The 10,837-nt window shown below is 36.0% G+C and overlaps 1 protein-coding gene across 1 annotated transcript in view; it reads left to right on the forward strand.

Annotated features, from left to right (window-relative positions):
- The first annotated feature begins 10,628 nt into the window (after nt 1–10,628).
- ZFPM2 (zinc finger protein, FOG family member 2) overlaps nt 10,629–10,837 on the forward strand; it is a 469,074-nt gene continuing 468,865 nt past the window's right edge. Inside the window, exon 1 of the mRNA XM_021675646.2 lies at nt 10,629–10,837. This exon is cut by the window's right edge and continues 341 nt beyond it. The gene's annotated coding sequence lies outside the window, so the exon portion shown is untranslated.

A 10,837-nucleotide genomic window follows, 5' to 3' on the forward strand; every position in this document is an offset into this window, starting at 1 on the left:
TTTGAAATGGCTTTTCTCATTGTCAAAAATGGAAGACAGAGGTAAGCGATGCAATATTATTTCTTTTCTATTTCCAGGAGAAAGAAAAGAAACTCCTCATAATTCTCTCTTAAGAGCAATGAAAGACTCTCCCCAAAGACTCTGGCAACTTACCCCTTGTCCAGAATTAGATCCCTTGCCTATTTCTAAATAATCACTAACAGGGAGGATAAGATTATATTACAGGATTAGAATTAATTAAGATCATCCCTATAGTAGAGATGAGGCAAGTTTTCTTGAATCACAAGTACTGCGTGAAGGAGGGGTAGTTATCTAATGAACCAGGTTTCTGTTAGGCAGGTTGGAGGAGATATTACTGCTGGGTAGAAGTTAATAATGTTCAATAGTTGTAAAATTCCAGAACAGCAAGTTAATAAGAAAGTAAGGTAGATAACCTATTAGTTTTCTCACTAGTATCAGATTTCTGACCAGCAATAATGACTTCTAGAAGACAACAGAGTGATGTGCTTTTTCAAATTTCTCAGGGTAAAAAATGATTTCTAAACCTTGAATTATATTTCCAGCTAAACTATCAACCAAGGATTAAGAGCAAAAAAAATATATATTCTGAAAACATAAAGACATATTTCATAGATACTATTTCATAGAGTTTCATTTCATAGATATCATTTCTGAAGAGGTTATTTTAAGATATGCTTCAGAAAAATGAAACTGAAAAAAATATAAAATGTATAGGATACAAAGTGTGGTGGAAATGACTCATTAGTGAGTCCACTGAAAACACCTCCCAGGATAATAGCTGAGCAGCAAGCAAGAAAGCAATTAGTTGAACAGGTAGATGAAAAGTTGCAAGAGGAATATCTTCAAGGAGTAGAACAGAATGGACCTCAAGCCATAAACAGAGTGGGTAAGGAAACAGAAGACATTAGTGACATGTTAAAGAAAGTATATTGGTTCATTACAAGAAAAAAGAAAGACAAATTGGAAACAAACAGAAACCTATTTGAAAAAGTCCTGATTTTATCATAAAGCAAACAAATGTCAGGCATAATTTTAAGCAATTGATGGAGTGCAAGGAAAAACCATGTATTCAACCTAGATTAGACACATTCTCCTGTAAGTGAATGTGTCCTGCAGGTTTCAAACTGTTAGATCCAAAAAGAAGAAAATAGACTTTAGTTAATTAGCTGATTTTTCAATGAAAAATATATCAGTCATAATAAAATAATTGTGGTGTGTTCATTTTCAACTCGAATAATTAATGTGTACACTAAAGATGGAAGAAAACATGTTTGTAGGACAAAATGTAAATTTTATCAATTTTCACAATAGAATGAGAAACTATAGTCAGAGGTAGAAAGAGACTAGGAGGGACATGAAAGTAGTAAAAACATAAATATCTTCATTCTATACAATGGGCAGGGATACTTTATAAATTTGTTGCAGCAACAGATATAATTTCAAGAGTATTGCATCACATAGCATTGGTTAAATGTGGTTGTCTCTGAGAGGTGGGTTATGGGGAGTTGGGGGAAACTTCATTATATAATCCCCTTTTACAATTTCCTAATATAAAAGGGGATTATATAATGAATATATCACTTTGATTAAAAAACTAAGATTAATTTATAAGAGAAAAGTAAGTATATCGAAGATGGTTTTTCTTCCATTTTTTTTTTTTTTTGGATAATTGCTCCCATGGGCTTGCTTTCATTCCCTCTAAATTTCACAACAGTAAAAGGTCTTTTTGAATGTTATTTGACCACAAGAGAAAGAAAAAAAGAGCAACAAGAAGACATTAGAAGGATCTGAGGGTCAATCAACAAACTTTTTAAACTTTTAAGAAAGGGAATTGACCTAGTAGATCAGAGAAAGCTGAAATTTAATTCCTAGCAGGAGTGACACCCAGCACAAACTGATTTTTCACTTACAGTGTAATCAAACAGTTGTTGGAAGCAACAGGAATTCCTGAAAGTTGGATACAGATCAGGTTGGAAACATAAGGATTGGTGCAAACTCCCTGTACGAATCACTGAAAACCCTATGTTTCCTCCCATACCACACTGCTAGGAGACAACTTCTCCATGCCTGCCCAGAAGCCTAGGGTAAAGCCACAGGGACTTTATATACAGCGACATTAACTGAAGGTACCACCCTACTGAAAAATAGATTAAATGAAAGTTTTCACAAAGAACAGTGAGATACCTAAGGTTCTCTCTGACTGAGCTTTGAGAAGACTGACTATGGAGGATTTTTATTTCTGGGAAATATGATTAACTCAAGAGCAACATATTTAGAGGTATAGATTGTAACCCACAGCAGCAAGGTCCCTGCCCTGTCTCCCAAAACCTACTGCTTGACATTTTCGATCCCTACCCTACCCTTACACATAGACTTCCAATATGTGTTTAGTGCCTCCGTGATATTAGAATCATGATACCAAATCCTATGGGAAAAAAATAAATTAGGAAACACCTAAGCAGCAAAATTCTCATGGAACTAAAGAAATCTTCGACAGAACCCTATAATTATTGACCACAAAGAGAGAGATAAGGGGAAACAATGAAATTTACTATATAAAGGAGCTCTTGAGAAATCAAAAAATAAATCTAAAAGATTAAAATATGATTACATGATTTAAAATGCAGTAAAGGCTTGGAACAGAAATCTAAATTAATTTCTTACAAAATAACAAAAAAAAAAATAGCCAAAGGGATAGGAAGAGGAAAAGAAAAGATTAAAAAACAGAAGTACACATCCATGAAGACTCAAGATTTTAATAAGGGGCATTCCAGAGAAAAAGATAATACAAGAAAATTTCTCAGAACTGTTGACAAGCCAGAACTTTCTAGACTGAAAGGGCTCAAGTTCTCAGCTCAGTAAATGGTGGGATGGGGCCACACACTGTGAAATTTCAGAAGATTAAAGGTAAGAAGAAGAATCCTGAAAGCTTCTAGGTGGGACTGGGGAACAGAAGCAGGCAGCATTCAGTGGATAAGGAAACAGAATGGAAGCTTCAACAGTGGAAGCTAGAAGCTGATGAAGCACTGTGTTTAAAAATTGTGGGAAAATAATTTCTTACCTAGAACTTGACACCTTGATCACATATAAGGGCCAAATAAAGGTAATTGTATTCTTGCCAAATCTCAAATTACATTGCATATATATTTTCTCTTGAGAATTAACTCCAAAAACAATGACATAAGAAAAGAAGAAAAGGAAGAAAAAAAAAAAAAGAAAAAAGATAAAAAACCACAACAGAGCAACATACAGCATTTAAGAAACCTGGAATCCAACACAGGATAAAATCAGGGGAATTCCCAAGGTAATGATGAAAAGGAAATTTCAGTCACAGACTGCAAGTAGCATAGAGTGAATAAGAAGGGTAGAGAACTCCAGGGAGGATGCCTCCATTGGGGAAAAAGCCCAAACCGGTGGGTTATCCGATGTCTTTGAATGTACTAATATATTTGAATTATTACACTAACCAAGGATTTGGGGATTAAATAGTGATAGTGTATGAAAACACTAAGAAAATGACAAAGAAAGTAATTATGAACTACAAGAAAAACAGAGCTAGATTAAAAAATGTAATCATTATATATTATATGGGTTAACTGCTAATAAAAACGTAATTATAATCTTTTGATTTGCTCCAAAATTTGGATAAAGTGTGCATTGGGAGAGTATAAAGCTGTTATATCTTCATGTTTTCATAGCAGAGAGTATAGTCAATAATATCTAAACTAACACTTTTAAAAAAATAGTTAAGCATGTTATTTAGATACCTAGGGTAAACAACAGAAGAATCAGCTAAAAGGAATTGGTGATTGTATCTCTGGAAACAGGGATTATTGCTGAGATGTGAGGTAGGACAGGAAATGGCTAATTTTTATTACGAGCTTTGAAAATCGATTTGGCCTTTTAATCTATGTACACCTATTTGTTTAATAAAAAGTAGTTTTAAAAGGAACATATTAGTCATATTTAATTAGAAGATAAATTTTAAAAGTGATATAATTATCCATTTTAGCTTAGTTGAGGTGATTCCATTATCAAAATGCCCTAGCATTGTTATTCATAATCCTACATCTTTAGTTCACCCTGAATTCACTTCTAATGCATTATTTTAGTACATTTTGGCAAGTAGATAATAGCAAAGATAAGTGATTTGATTAAGTCTGTACACATAGCAAGTGTTCTCAAAATCTGTTTAATTCCTTGTTTTGCATGTAAGAATTTATGGCAAAAGTTATAGATTAGAAAATAAAATTCACCACAGAAGTATAAACATTATTCATGTGAATTATAACAACATTCATAAAATTTATGTGCAAGGTAATCTGTTAGATGGTTATTCAAATGTGACAAAGTAAAGTTGAAAGTAAAATCAAACATCTGGGGTCAGAATATATGTAATCAGGAAGGTTATGGATATGCATGTCAATTGATCATCATGCCCTTGAGGAACTGTGACTTTGAAAATACTTTTTCCCAAGAGTTACCCTCAATTGAAATGAATGTCCAAAATCGGTCATTGATAATGTCTTGATTTATCATTGTTAAAAACTGTAGATATATCCACTCAACAGTCATAAGAGTTCTTTGTTTTTCAGGATTGCTCAGGGAAAAAAAAATTGCAAAAGTGTTTTTATATAACTCACTCAGAGGAAAGTAGAAAATTTACTTGGATTGATATTTCTAAATATTAAAATATTCCATCAATCAGATCCTTTAAAGCCACAGATAATTTTTGCCTTCATTTGGTCTTCTGGTTTGAGTGTAACAGGAATCAATTAGCGCCAATTTAGGCCAAAAATCTTAAAAATGGAAAGGTGGGAACAATTTATTTTAAGGAGGCATCAGTATCTCATTGACATCAAAGACAAAAGTACTGCTGCAGTCCATGGCAGGCTGGAAGAGGAAATGGTATGCCATCACATGTTCCCGTCTCAACTTCTCTCTCAGGACATTTGTTTTATTTTTTTCTCTATGTACTCTCAAACTATCTCCGTTACTATGTTTATGTAGTAATACCCATGCCACAATTCCAGAAATTTTACTTCTCCTTCATTCAAGAGACCAGCCCAGGTAAAGAACAGAACTCTTGATATTAATTCTAGATTCCCAAGGAAGCATTGGGATGGGTCATATTTGGGTCAGATACTCCATTTGGCCCTAGCTTCCACCATCAGAACATGAGTTATGTGGTATAAAGATGGCTGCCGTCTCCTGTACCTGTGATTCTATAGAAGAGGATTGGGAATGGTAGGATTCCCTAGAAAGGATAGAATGATTCTGAACTTTTTCTTTCATAATTTTGTTAGGACTTTCCATGTGTCCAGTACTGGGGGCATAATTCTGAAAAAGTTACATTTTTTTTTTTTTTTTTGCCCTCACAAACCTCACTATTTAATTAAGTGTGTTGAGACAGGGAAGGAGCTGGTGAGAATTAGATTTATATAAAATTAATTTGCCCATGTAATACAATGCAACAAGTGATGTTATGGTGGACAAAAAAGATGTTATGGAAGCAGCTGAGAAGAGGTATCTTACTCAGACCTGAGAGGTTAGTGATGTTTTCCTGTAAAAAACATCTACACTAATTCTACAAAGATGCATCGGGGTTAGCCTGGTCAAGTAGATGAAGATAAAATATAACAGAAATGACTAAGATTCTAACATTTATGTAGACACATATATAATGTTGATGGATTTAAACCAGAGTAATGTTGAAATGTTAATGAGCGTTTTGGCTTAGATTCCCCCTAAATCAGACTCTTGAGACCAGGTGAGACAAAAACATTCTCTGTGTTGACATTGCTTTTAGCACATTCTTTCCACAAGGATGGCCACTAGCAATTTCAGATTTGCCTTCTCTCAGTGTAGCAATCATAGCAGAAAAACAGCATGTCTTCCTCAGTGGTTTTAGAAAAAAGTTCCAGGGCTGACTTTTATAGGAACAATTTGGACCCTAGAGCCAATCACTGTAGACAGACGTGGAATATTTTGATTGGTCAGGGACTGGGGAAGACCACACTTGTGTCACTTGACCAGAGAGTGGGAGGAGTAATTCTTCAAAAGATATCAAGGCATTATCACCCGAAGAAGAGAGAATTAATGCCAGGCAGACAAAATCAACATATGTCTATTAATATTTCGGGGGTTACTTTTTAAATATTTTTCTTCTACCGAGAGGTATGTTGTGCATCATAAAGACTTAGTAGCAAAGAACTTTTTAAAAAGAGAGTTTATTTTATTAGATAAACTTTTATAGGAGTAGTAATTTGGACATAGAGAAATGGGTAGAAAGAGTAAAACTTAAATCATCCATATTTTAGTTTTCAATATATTATAAACATTTACACATAAACAGAGCAGTGATTCTAAACCCATATTGATTCACAGATTTTTTCACATATTTTTGAAAATATGATGAATTCAATAGACCCATTCCTTAGAAAATTATTTGTACATACAAGCTTCTTTCAAGGGATTGATGGTCTCCATGAGGCTCAAGTTAAACCCCTTGATCTAGACTGACTGAATGTTTTCAAAGACCTCAGCTCCTTTGCAAGTAAATAGATAGTCTTTTTCGTAGTTATAAAATAGAAATGCCATTTAGATGAATTTGTTGATTTTTATTTTTAAACTGCTAAAATTATAAAGATACACAAATACTAAACACTATTTTCATACTGCATTCTTGTTCAATTCAGAGTCACAATCTTAAATCAGGGCAGATAAACTGTATTCAATTTCTGGTGAGGATACAAGGGCAAAAAATTAAGTCTTTCTGAAGCTTTTGAATATTGTTTACTCCCATAATAAAGAAGGCAGCTTGCTGCCTAATAAGATGTGGCCTGGGAGGTTGCTTTGTCAATTTGTTGATCCCTTAGAGGAAAGAACACATTTTAAAAACAAATCCAAGAGTAAGACATACATGAATGCAATCCATTTACACTGAGAGTGCATTTCTGAACTGTGCCAAATAAAGTAAGAATTTTTGTAGAGAAATTATTCCTTCTACCTTGCCTTCCCTAAATAACATTATAGTCAAGAATTAAATGTATTTATATCTGTAGGAAGCACTTTAGAGTTATCTGCCTTTTCTGGAACAATATTATAAACAACCATAAATTTGTGAAAATGCTAAATTTGTAGGTTTTCCAGATAAAATATAGGATGCTCAGTTAAATTTGATTTTATATAAGTCACAATTATTTTTTAGGATAAATATGTACCAAATATTGCACGGAACATACTTACCCTAAAAAATTATTGTTTGTATTTAATTAGACATCTTGTATTTTAATTTGCAGAATCTGGTACTCCTATAAACTTGCAACTAATATCATTTCATGCAGTTGTAAATAAGCACTTGGTTTTGCATATTAATGTAGTTTGGGTACTGGCATCTTATTTTATTTTCCTATGTATGTTTTCTAGCTAAAATGACTATTTAAGAATATAGTGTCCTCCCTTATCTGTGGTTTTAGTTACCTGAGGCCCCAAAACACGTCAGTACAGTACAATAAGATATTTTGAGAAATAGAGATAGAAAGAGGAGAAAGACCACATTCACATTATTTTTATTACAATGTATTGTTATAATTGTTCTATTTTTAGTTATTGTTATTTATCTCTTACTGTGCCTACTATAGAAATTAAACTTTATCATAGGTATTTTGTATAGGAAAAAGCAGTATATGTAGGGTTTAGTACTATCTGTAGTTTCAGGCATTTACTGAGGGCTTTGGAATATAAGCCCTGGGTATAGAAGGGTACTACTATATATACAATTTTATTTTCATTGAATTCGTAATAGAATACTTTGAGCTTTTATTCTGTAAACAGTTTCCATTCACATATCTTTTCACTTCCAAAGAACTTTATGAAAAAAGCTAGACTGAAGTAGATGTTTGTTTCCGAATGATTTCAGATCTTTTTTTTAACATTTTAGAAAATATTAGTAAAAGTTGCATGTTTCCTATTTTTAAAGTAACTGGCATTTTTCATGTAATTTAAAATGATTCGTTTTTTAAAGCAGAAACTTTTATAAACAAACGATTATGTAGACATTAAATTGGTGAGCCTAGAAATGAGTAATTTATTTTTAAGCAAATGAGAAATTATTTTATGCTGTTATTTATACATTTGCACATTTATAGTTAAATTGTAATTTGTGATACACAGGGTATTAGTTGTGAACTGTGGTTTTCAATATCACAGACACATTTGTTGCTGTGGTTTTGCAATATCATTCCCTGATGCTTTTCTCAATTGTGGTTTTCATAATCATTGTTTGATAGTCATGTAGCTGTGGTTTGGGGCTGCTATATCCATTTGGACAGAGATAATTGCTTATAGGTTTTTCTCTCTTTTTATTTTACAATCTTGGTGAGTTAAACTCGAAAAAAGAAAAACTATACCTTAAATATCATTAATATTCTCATTAAAAATAATGAGAAAATATAAAATGTAATAGTATTCCTTATTTTAATTCATTCCTATTGACTATAATTAATATATATTTATAATTAGATTAATATCTATCTCTAATAATGCATTCTGGTTATTTTATCAATCTTGCCTTGAATTCTCTGACTTTTGCTCCTTTTAGCTTTTAAACTATATATTTAGCTGAGATTTATTTGTTTTTCTTTTGCATTGCATATTTAACCATTTCAAACGCCAAAAGAAACAGTCACGATATTTTAATTCCAATAGGCATTCCTTTTGGGTGACATAAAAATTCAGCCAGTTCTGTAAAGATCTTTAAAAACCATTATGTACAACACATCTGATTCTAAGTACACCAATTTAACTGTAATGAACTGAAAATGAAGGAAGTAAAAATCTGTAGTTCCCTGTCTGCTTATTCATTCCACAACACAAATACAAATGGCCCTGCTTTTCATGGTACTTTCAGCCTTAATTTGTTGGTTCTTCACAGGAGGGACTTTGTCATTTACTGCATTTTCCACTGCAGAGGACTATGTATTCTTACAACCTCCTATGGTAATAGTACTAATGATAATGTAATAAAATTCACAATTGGTCTTCAGCTTTGTATTAAGATTCTCTTGGCCATAGCTTTCACAAGGCAACTCTTTACACCTTCCAGAAGATGTCCTGTTAGGGTTATAAATGACACTGATTACAGTGCCTCTTACACACTGAGCATCCTGCATTATGCTCAATCAGCCCAGGCTCTGTGCTGACCCCAGACCCTTTTAGAGTATCCAGTTTGGTGTGGCTCACACAAATAATAGTCAACCAAACAGAGGGGGACACAATTTCAGATCAGAATGGTCCATTTCACAACCTCCTGGAGGAAGAGTCAGCAGTATCTGGGGGACTCATGTTAACTGCAGTGGAGTTTATTAGTAAATACTGATTTCATGAAGCAGCCAGTCCCACTGCACTTGGATAGAAGCTCCTTCCAACCCACCTGGGAGAATATATTTAATACTCACTGTATATGAAACTGTAAGAAAATAAGCTAGCCTCATACAGCTTAACTTGGCCAAAATAATAACTATGCAAATCACCACAAAATTTGTTCTCCTTTTGGCTTGCGGTTTCTCACATGCTACATATACAATAACTGAATAAGAATGAAACAAAACTTTAGAAGCTAAAGAACCACGAAATAGTTACTGGGTCTTACCTGCTTGGGAAATTATAACAAGATCAAATCTTTTATTAGTCGATCGGTGCTTCCCTGTGGCAGAAGAACTAAGAGAATGAAAGGTCACGGGGCAGGGTGGGACTACATAACCCCCAGAGTTTCTCAAAAAGTTAGTATTTTTATTAGAGATGGTTCGTTTCCCACCTACGACTAATCAGCTAGCTAACGCTCGCTCTTCCTTTTCAAGATGAGAAAAATATCTGCTTGTCTCCAAATTTGGAAATTTTACAATTTAAAATGAAAACTGGAGGTGACAGAACACGTTGAGGATGCGACTCAGCACCTCGTCCACGCGGGCCCAGAGCGGGACGGTCCGTGTCCGCAGCGGTCTCCTGGGAGCCTTGAGAGCAAAGAAACGGTCTTCTGAGAGCCTGAGCAGATGAGCGGACTTAACTGGCCCCAAGACACACAGTTGGCATTTGTGATCATCTGGCTGTCGCTGAGGACTTTGCCAGTGGCCTAACCTTCCTGCCAAGAAGCTGGGAGAGGGCGGGGGCTGGGGGTGAGCGGAGGGGGCGGCATAACTGAAAGCACAAAGTTTAGGGAGAGACTGAGATTTCTTTGTGCCCCGCTGGACAGGCGAGGCGTGAGAGAGGAGAGTTGGGGTCTGTCAGAGGGGGCTGTTGGAAGAAGTTGCCTGGAAGGAGGGGGGGCGGGTGCCCTGGCAGCTGCCCAGCGTTGACGCGGTGACAACTGCAGAAGGTGGCCCTCCTCCAAGCCCTCCCGACGCCTCCCCCCCAACTCCCACCCACCCCTGCCCCCATCCCCCACCACCGCCTAGATCGCCCGCACTTCACCCGACCGAAGCCGGGGCCGTAGTTTGCATCCGGACTGGCTTTGGATGCAGCCAATCCTCCTTTGGCTGATGGAATAGTCTCCCCTCCCCACAGCCCCGGCGCGCCCCTCCCTCGCGCGCCTCGCCGCCTCCCGCGGCAGAGCAGGAGCTGCGCGGCCCGAAGCGGCGGCGGCGGCGGCGCCCGAGTATCCGTCCCGCACGCCGGGGCGAGGGGCGAGCGAGCGCGCTCCTCCTCCTGCGCCCTGCGCCCCCGCACTCCCCCTCTCCGCACTGCTCGCTCTCCCGTCCCTCCCTCCTCTCTTCCTTCTTTCCGTGTTATTTTCCTCGTCTCTTTCCCCTTTTCTCTC

The sequence above is a fragment of the Aotus nancymaae genome, unplaced genomic scaffold (assembly GCF_030222135.1).
Source record: "Aotus nancymaae isolate 86718 unplaced genomic scaffold, 86718_ANA_hifiasm-v0.15.2.pri h1tg000036l, whole genome shotgun sequence".
NCBI classification, from domain to species: Eukaryota; Metazoa; Chordata; class Mammalia; order Primates; family Aotidae; genus Aotus; species Aotus nancymaae.